The sequence below is a fragment of the Rana temporaria genome, chromosome 4 (genome assembly GCF_905171775.1).
Source record: "Rana temporaria chromosome 4, aRanTem1.1, whole genome shotgun sequence".
Taxonomy (NCBI): Eukaryota; Metazoa; Chordata; class Amphibia; order Anura; family Ranidae; genus Rana; species Rana temporaria.
In genome coordinates, this window is record NC_053492.1 from 16,569,888 (window position 1) to 16,578,519 (window position 8,632).

The window sequence follows — 8,632 nt, forward strand, 5'->3', positions numbered from 1 at the left end:
GGGCGATCGGCTGCAAAGCCCTGGACCAAGTATCGTAGGATAGAGGGAGGAGAGGAGGGTGACAGGTGTCCTTGTTCTGAGGGGGTACCAAGGCCCAAGCCTCAGATTTGTCTAGGCAATGTTCCCTTTTTTTTATTTAAAAAAAAAAAAAAAAACACTGCTGATTGCTAATCCCGGAAGGATGGGGTCCCCCAGGGATAGGGGGGGTTTCTTTCCCAGATCTAGCGAATTTCCGGCTGGATTTGTGCCTGGCTGCGGCGCGCCGCTAGACCGCGGCTGAAGCCGCAGTGTTTCCTGAATTCGGCGGCCGCGAAAGAGTCAGGTCTGGCGCGGATGCGGAGAAAAAGGCCGCGCGCGCAGTGCAAGAGGCGTGCGAGGTGCGGGGCGATCGTGGGTGGTGGTGTGGGGTCCGATGTGGGTTTGCAGTAAGCAGTGTCCACAGTTGGATCGCTGGGGTGGCTGTCCTTACAAGGACGGTTCTCAGCGATTCCGGGGGGGATGGCCCTGAAAAGACAGGGATAGAGTCTTACCAGTAAGGGATCTGGTCAGTCCAAAAAGCTGCAGGTGGAAACGGCAGCAAGGTGCTAGGAGCGAGCGGGGGCGACGGAGAGGAAACCCCTGCCTGTCTGGGACCAGGAGCCGCACGTCCTACTGCTAGGGCCGTGCGCCGATTACTACTGGCCCAGTTCTAGCCCTGGGGAGGAGTCAATCTTTCAGACTCAAACCTCAAGGAGGAGATGAATTAGAAGAATTCTAATGTTGGTTGACCAGTAATAATAAATTAATAAATATAATTATTACTAGTGTCATACAACATTAGAATTCTTCTATAGCTTGTGGGCGGAGCATTTGTCCGGAAATGTACGATTGCGACGTTTTACAGTTTAGCTGCTTCGTTGAATCTTAGAAAACTCTACAGACACCATAAGCCTTCAATTGGCAGATTCGACTTTAATAAATTTGGATCTTCAGACGAATGCGTTTTTTTTTACGAAACAAAATAAACAAAAACAAATTTCTGGAGTAACTAAATCAATACATTTTTCTGACGAAAACGAAATTCCGAAACAAAATATTTCAGTGTGCACATGTCTTACAAGTGTTTATTGTTTGATGACACGGCATATGTTGTGCCTAAAGCTACCTGAAAAGCCTTTTTTCCAAATGCTCGGTATACTAGTATCGGTGCAACCCTACTTTAACCACTTCCCGCCCGCAATATAACAGAATGACGTGCGCAAAGTGGTTAAGTTATCCTGACTGGACGTCATATGACGTAGAGCAGGATAAGCCGCGATCAGTGGTGTGGCGCGCAGCATGGCGATCAGTGGTGTGGTGTGACACTCTGACACACCGCAACTCCGATTGTGGTAAATCCCCTATGACGTAGGCTCTTTACCATGTGATCAGCTGTGACCAATCATTATTACTAGTGTTGTATGACACTAGTAATAATTATATTTATTAATTTATTATTACTAATCAACCAACATTAGAATTCTTCTATAGCCTATGGGCGGAGCATTTGACCGGAAATGTCAGTTTGTGGCGATTGTATGTTTTTAGCTGCTTCGTCGAATCTTCATGTCTCTATAATGTCGAATCTTTTCTCTCTATGTCGAATAATCTTGGACTAATAAAGTAAGGTTAGGCACATTCAACCGCAGATCACTATTGTCACCGTCATGTCGAATCTCCTATCTATATCGAACTGTTGTCACAACGAAATGAAAATAAAGCATTTTTTTTATGTCGGATCTTTCGGATTTCGGATTCTGCTCATTCATTATCTTTTGTTAAAACGAACGTGAAAATCCCAGAGATTCGGACGAAAATGCATTCGGACGAAAACTAATGCACATGTCTAGTAATAAATAAACAAAACTCATTTTGACCAGTGAGTAGAAATACTCCAGTAGTTCTTTGAGGTTGTCCTTGTTCTCACCGATGCAAATATGTCCTGACACTGGCCAACTTCTATCATTCTCTCACCAAGAATTAAAACACCTTAGGCAGGCAACACAGTGGCTCAGTGGTTAGCACTTCTGCCTTGCAGCGCAGAGATTGGCGGTTCAAATCCCGACCACAACACTACCTGCTTGGAGTTTGTGTGTTCTCTCTGTACCTGTGGGAGTTTCCCCCAATGCGCCAAAGACATGCTGGTAGGTAAATGGGCTCCTGTCTAAGATGGCAGTGGATGTATGAATGTGAGTTAGGGACCTCAGATTGTAAGCTCCTTGAGGGCAGAGACTAATGTGATTGTACAATACATGTATGTAAAGCACTGCATAAACTGATGGTGCTATATAAGAGCCACCCGCCACTATACCAGTCTGGTGTGTCTGGGTATATTCCAGTGGTGAGCTTAGAAAGACCTCCTCTTAGGAAACAGAACTTGTCTGTGTGTGACGGGTTCTGTGCCGAAAGATTGAGTACATTCCTTTATCCATATACAGGGCTTGTTTGCGTGACAATTGTTTTCTTTTTTTTAACATCCATTGTGTCTGTTTTATTTGTAGAAAAAAAAAAAAATGATGCAGCAGCAAGACAATTTTATATGTATAAACTTGTTTTGGGTAGTATTATACTCAAAGGGCATTACCGTATATATTTGAGTATAAGCCGAGTTTTTCAGCACATTTTTTGTGCTGAAAAAGCCCCCCTCGCTTTATACTCGAGTCTCTGCGTCCATGTATCATGCAATCAGACGGCGTCCAGTGTAACCCCGCCCCGCCTCCTCCTCGTCCGTGATAGGCGGAAAACTGAAGATTAACTCACTGCTGGGAAACTGAGTGTTCTGTAAATCAAAGACGAGGACGAGGAGGAGGCGGGGTGTGGTTACACTGGATGGATGCCAACTGCGATTTACCACAGCGAACAGTGCTATAAAAATGCACTGATTACTGTATAAATGTGACTGGCAGTGAAGGGGTTAACACTAGGGGGCGATCAAGGGGTTAAATGTGTGCGCTGATAGGTGATTCTTACTGTGGGGGGGAGGGGACTTACTGGGGGAGGTGACCGATGGGTGTCCCTATCTACAAGGGACACTCCATCGGTCTCCTCTGCCTGACAGGACGTGGATCTCTCTCTGTTTGCAGCCTGTGTTTTGTGGCCATTTGCAGCCTCACTGTGCCAATTGCATGCTTCACTGTGCCCATTTGCAGTCTCACTGTGCCCATTGCATGCCTCACTGTGCCCATTGCAAGCCTCACTGTGCCGATCTGCATCCCTGATCTCCATGTCATGCAGTTGGCATCCATCCAGTGTAACCACACCCCGCCTCCTCCTCGTCCTCGTCTGTGATAGACAGAACACTCAGTTTCCCAGCAGTGAGTTAGTCTTCAGTGTTCCGCCTATCACGGACGAGGAGGAGGAGGAGGAGGCGGGGCTGGATTACGAGGAGAAGGCGAGGGGGGCTTTTTCAGCACAAAAAATGTGCTGAAAAACTTGGCTTATACTCGAGTATATACGGTAATGCCCTTTGAGTATAATACTACCCAAAACAAGTTTATACATATAAAATTGTCTTGCTGCTGTATAATTGTTTTTCTTTTTTTCTACAAATAAAACAGACACATGGGAAGTAAAAAAAAAAAAAGAAAACTATCGGCATGCAAACAAGCCCTGTATACGGATAAAGGAATGTACTCAATCTTCTGGCACAGAACCCGTCACACACAGACAAGTTCTGCCTCCGAAGAAGAGGTCTTTCTAAGCTCACCACTGGAATATACCCAGACACACCAGACTGGTATAGTGGCGGGTGGCTAGAATGTATTTATTTTTATTACAGGTGCTTATATAGCACCATCAGTTTATGCAGTGCTTTACATATATATATCGTACAGTCACATTAGTCTCTGCCCTCAAGGAGCTTACAATCTGAGGTCCCTAACTCACATTCATACACCAACTTAGACAGGAGCCCATTTACCTACCAGCATGTCTTTGGAGTGTAGAAGGAAACCCCCACAGGCACAGGGAGAACATGCAAACTCCAAGCAGGTAGTGTTGTGGTTTGAACTGGCAACCTCTGTGTACTGCAAGACAGAAGTGCTAACCACTGAGCCACTGTGTTGCCTGCCTAAGGTCTGTTAATTCTTGGTAAGAGCATGATAGAAATTGTCCAGTGTCAGGACATATTTGCATCGGTGAGAACAAGGACCACCTCAAAGAACTACTGGAGTATTTCTATTCACTGGTCAAAATTAGTTTTGTTTATATATTACTAGACATGTGCATTAGTTTTCGTCCAAATGCATTTTCGTCCGAATTTCGGGGATTTTCACGTTCGTTTTAACAAACAATAACGAATGAGCAGAATCCAAAATCTGAAAGATCCGACATAAAAAATGCTAGATAGGAGATTCGACATGACGGTGACAATAGTGATCTGTGTCTATCGAACCTGCGGTTGAATTTGTCTAACCTAACTGTTTTAGTCCAAGATTATTCGACATAGAGAGGAAAAATTCGACATAGAGATATGAAGATTCGACGAAGCAGCTAAAAACATACGATCGCCACAATCGTACATTTCCGGTCTAATGCTCCGCCCATAGGCTATAGAAGAATTCTAATGTTGGTTGACTAGTAATAATAAATTAATAAATATAATTATTACTAGTGTCATACAACATTAGAATTCTTCTATAGCTTGTGGGCGGAGCATTCAACCGGAAATGTACGATTGTGGCGTTTTACAGTTTAGCTGCTTCGTTGAATCTTAGAAAACTCTGCAGACACCATAATCCTTCAATTGGCAGATTCGACTTTAATTACTTTGGATTTTCAGACAAATTCGCTTTTTTTACGAAACAAACCGGGGAAAGCCGCTTAGTGCCACTTCCTAGTTACACGCTGTGATAAGCTGTGATTGGTCACAGCTGATCACATGGTAAAGAGTCTACGTCATAGGCGATTTACCACAATCGGAGTTGCGGTGTGTCAGAGTGTCACACCACACCACTGATCGCCATGCTGCGCGCCACACCACTGATCGCGGCTTATCCTGCTCTACGTCATATGACGTCCAGTCAGGATAACTTAACCACTTTGCGCACGTCATTCTGTTATATTGCGGGCGGGAAGTGGTTAAAGTAGGGTTGCACCGACATTAGTATACCGAGCATTTGGAAAAAAGGCTTTTCAGGTAGCTTTAGGCACAACATATGCCGTGTCATCAAACAATAAACACCTGTAAGACATGTGCACACTGAAATATTTTGTTTCGGAATTTCGTTTTCGTCAGAATTTTTTTTTTATTTAGTTACTCCCGAAATTTGTTTTTGTTTATTTCGTTTTGTAAAAAAAAAGGCATTCGTCTGAAAATCCAAAGTAATTAAAGTCGAATCTGCCAATTGAAGGCTTATGGTGTCTGTAGAGTTTTCTAAGATTCAACGAAGCAGCTAAACTATAAAACGCCGCAATCGTACATTTCCGGTCGAATGCTCCGCCCACAAGCTATAGTAGAATTCTAATGTTGTATGACACTGGTAATAATTATATTTATTAATTTATTATTACTAGTCAACCAACATTAGAATTCTTCTATAGCCTATGGGCGGAGCATTTGACCGTAAATGTCCGTTTGTGACGATGGTATGTTTTTAGCTGCTTCGTCAAATCTTCATGTCTCTATAATGTCAAATCTTTTCTCTCTATGTTGAATCTTTCCTCTCTATGTTGAATCTTTTCTCTCTATGTTGAATATTTTCTCTCTATGTTGAATCTTTTCTCTCTATGTTGAATCTTTCCTCTCTATGTTGAATCTTTTCTCTCTATGTTGAATCTTTCCTCTCTATGTCGAATAATCTTGGACTAATAAAGTTAGGTTAGACAAATTCAACCGCAGGTTCGATAGACACAGATCGCTATTGTCACCGTCATGTCGAATCTTCTATCTATATCCAACTGTTGTCACAACGAAATGAAAATAAAGCATTTTTTATGTCGGATCTTTCAGATTCTGCTAATTCGTTATCTTTTGTTAAAATGAATGCGAAAATCCCAGAATTTCGGACAAAAATGCATTCGGACGAAAACTAATGCACATGTCTAGTAATAAATAAACACATAAAACTAACAACAAAACTAATTTTGACCAGTGAATAGAAATACTCCAGTAGTTCTTTGTGGTTGTCCTTGTTCTCACCGATACCAATATGCCCTGATACTGGCCAATTTCTATCATGCTCTCACCAAGAATTAAAAGACCTTAGGCAGGCAAAACAGTGGCTCAGTGGTTAGCACTTCTGCCTTGCAGTACAAAGGTTGCCAGTTCGAATCCCAACCACAACACTACCTGCTTGGAGTTTGCGTGTTCTCCCTGTACCTGTGGGGGTTTACTCCAAAGACATGCTGGTAGGTAAATGGGCTCCTGTCTAAGTTGGCAGTGGATGTATGAATGTGAGTTAGGGACCTCAGATTGTAAGCTCCTTGAGGGCAGAGACTAATGTGACTGTACAATACATGTATGTAAAGCGCTGCATAAACTAATGGTGCTATGTAAGAGCCACCCGCCATTATACCAGTCTGGTGTGTCTGGGTATAATCCAGTGGTGAGCTTAGAAAGACCTCCTCTTAGGAAACAGAACCTGTCTGTGTGTGACTGGTTCTGTGCCAGAAGATTGAGTACATTCCTTTATCCATATACAGGGCTTGTTTGTGTGACGATTGTTTTCTTTTTTTTAACTTCCCTTGTGTCTGTTTTATCTGTAGAAAAAAAAAAATATGCAGCAGCAAGACAATTTTATATGTATAAACTTGTTTTGGGTAGTATTATACTCAAAGGGCATTACCGTATATATTCGAGTATAAGCCGAGTTTTTCAGCACATTTTTTGTGCTGAAAAAGCCCCCCTTCGCCTTATACTCGAGTCTCTGCGTCCATGTATCATACAGTCAGACGGCGTCCAGTGTAACCCCGCCCCGCCTCCTCCTCGTCCTCATCCGTGATAGGCGGAACACTGAAGACTAACTCACTGCTGGGAAACTGAGTGTTCTGGCTATCACAGACGAGGAGGAGGCGGGGCGTGGTTACACTGGATGGATGCCAACTGCATGACATGGAGATCAGGGATGCAAATCGGCACAGTGAGGCTTGCAATGGGCACAGTGAGGCATGCAAGGGGCACAGTGAGGCTGCAAATGGGCACAGTGAGGCATGCAATGGGCACAGTGAAGCTTGCAATGGGCACAGTAAGGCGTGCAATGGGCACAGTGAGGCATGCAATGGGCACAGTGAGGCATGCAATTGGCCCAGTGAGGCATGCAATGGGCACAGTAAGGCATGCAATGGGCACAGTGAGGCATGCAATTGGCCCAGTGAGGCATGCAATGGGCACAGTGAGGCTACAAATGGCCACAAAACACAGGCTGCAAACAGAGAGATCCACATCCTGTCAGGGAGAGGAGACCAATGGTGTGTCCCTTGTAGATAGGTACACCCATCGGTCACCTCCCCCAGTAAGTCCCCTCCACCCACAGTAAGAATCACCTATCAGGGCACACATTTAACCCCTTGATTGCCCCCTAGTGTTAACCCCTTCACTGCCAGTCACATTTATACAGTAATCAGTGCATTTTTATAGCACTGTTCGCTGTGGTAAATCGCAGTTGGCATCCATCCAGTGTAACCACGCCCCGCCTCCTCCTCGTCCTCGTCTGTGATAGCCAGAACACTCAGTTTCCCAGCAGTGAGTTAGTCTTCAGGGTTCCGCCTATCACGGACGAGGACGAGGAGGAGGCGGGGCGGGGTTACACTGGACGCCGTCTGACTGCATGATACATGGACGCAGAGACTCGAGTATAAGGCGAGGGGGGCTTTTTCAGCACAAAAAATTTGCTGAAAAACTCTGCTTATACTCGAATATATACGGTAATGCCCTTTGAGTATAATAATACCCAAAACAAGTTTATACATATAAAATTGTCTTGCTGTTGCATATTTTTTTTTCTTTTTTTTTTTCTACAAATAAAACAGACACATGGGAAGTTATAAAAAAGAAAACAATCGGCATGTAAACAAGCCCTGTATAAAGGATAAAGGAATGTACTCAATCTTCTGGCACAGAACCAGTCACACACAGACAAGTTCTGCCTCCGAAGAGGAGGTCTTTCTAAGCTCACCACTGGAATATACCCAGACACACCAGACTGGTATAGTGGCGGGTGGCTGGAATTGATTTATTTTTATTACAGGTGCTTATATAGCACCATCAGTTTATGCAGTGCTTTACATATATATATCGTACAGTCACATTAGTCTCTGCCCTCAAGGAGCTTACAATCTGAGGTCCCTAACTCACATTCATACACCAACTTAGACAGGAGCCCATTTACCTACCAGCATGTCTTCGGAGTGTTGAAGAAACAGGCCCAGGGAGAACATGCAAACTCCAAGCAGGTAGTTTTGTGGTTGGGATTTGAACTGGCAACCTCTGTGCTGCAAGGCAGAAGTGCTAACCACTGAGCCACTGTGTTGCCTGCCTAAGATCTTTTAATTCTTGGTGAGAGCATGTTAGAAATTGGCCAGTGTCAGGGCATATTTGCATCGGTGAGAACAAGGACAACCTCAAAGAACTACTGGAGTATTTCTATTCACTGGTCAAAATTAGTTTTGTTTATTT

At 43.9% G+C, this 8,632-nt stretch overlaps 4 non-coding genes across 4 annotated transcripts; 2 read left to right on the forward strand and 2 right to left on the reverse strand.

The window, feature by feature from the left end:
• The first annotated feature begins 2,316 nt into the window (after positions 1 to 2,316).
• Positions 2,317 to 2,440, forward strand: LOC120938417. The gene has a single exon (XR_005749034.1). It is a non-coding gene; the product is annotated as a small nucleolar RNA SNORA65 (small nucleolar RNA).
• Positions 2,441 to 3,643: 1,203 nt separating this feature from the next.
• Positions 3,644 to 3,767, reverse strand: LOC120938421. The gene has a single exon (XR_005749038.1). It is a non-coding gene; the product is annotated as a small nucleolar RNA SNORA65 (small nucleolar RNA).
• A 2,753-nt stretch (positions 3,768 to 6,520) lies between these two features.
• Positions 6,521 to 6,644, forward strand: LOC120938418. The gene has a single exon (XR_005749035.1). It is a non-coding gene; the product is annotated as a small nucleolar RNA SNORA65 (small nucleolar RNA).
• Positions 6,645 to 8,051: 1,407 nt separating this feature from the next.
• LOC120938419 lies at positions 8,052 to 8,175 on the reverse strand. Its single transcript, XR_005749036.1, has one exon. It is a non-coding gene; the product is annotated as a small nucleolar RNA SNORA65 (small nucleolar RNA).
• Between the last annotated feature and the right edge of the window lie 457 nt (positions 8,176 to 8,632).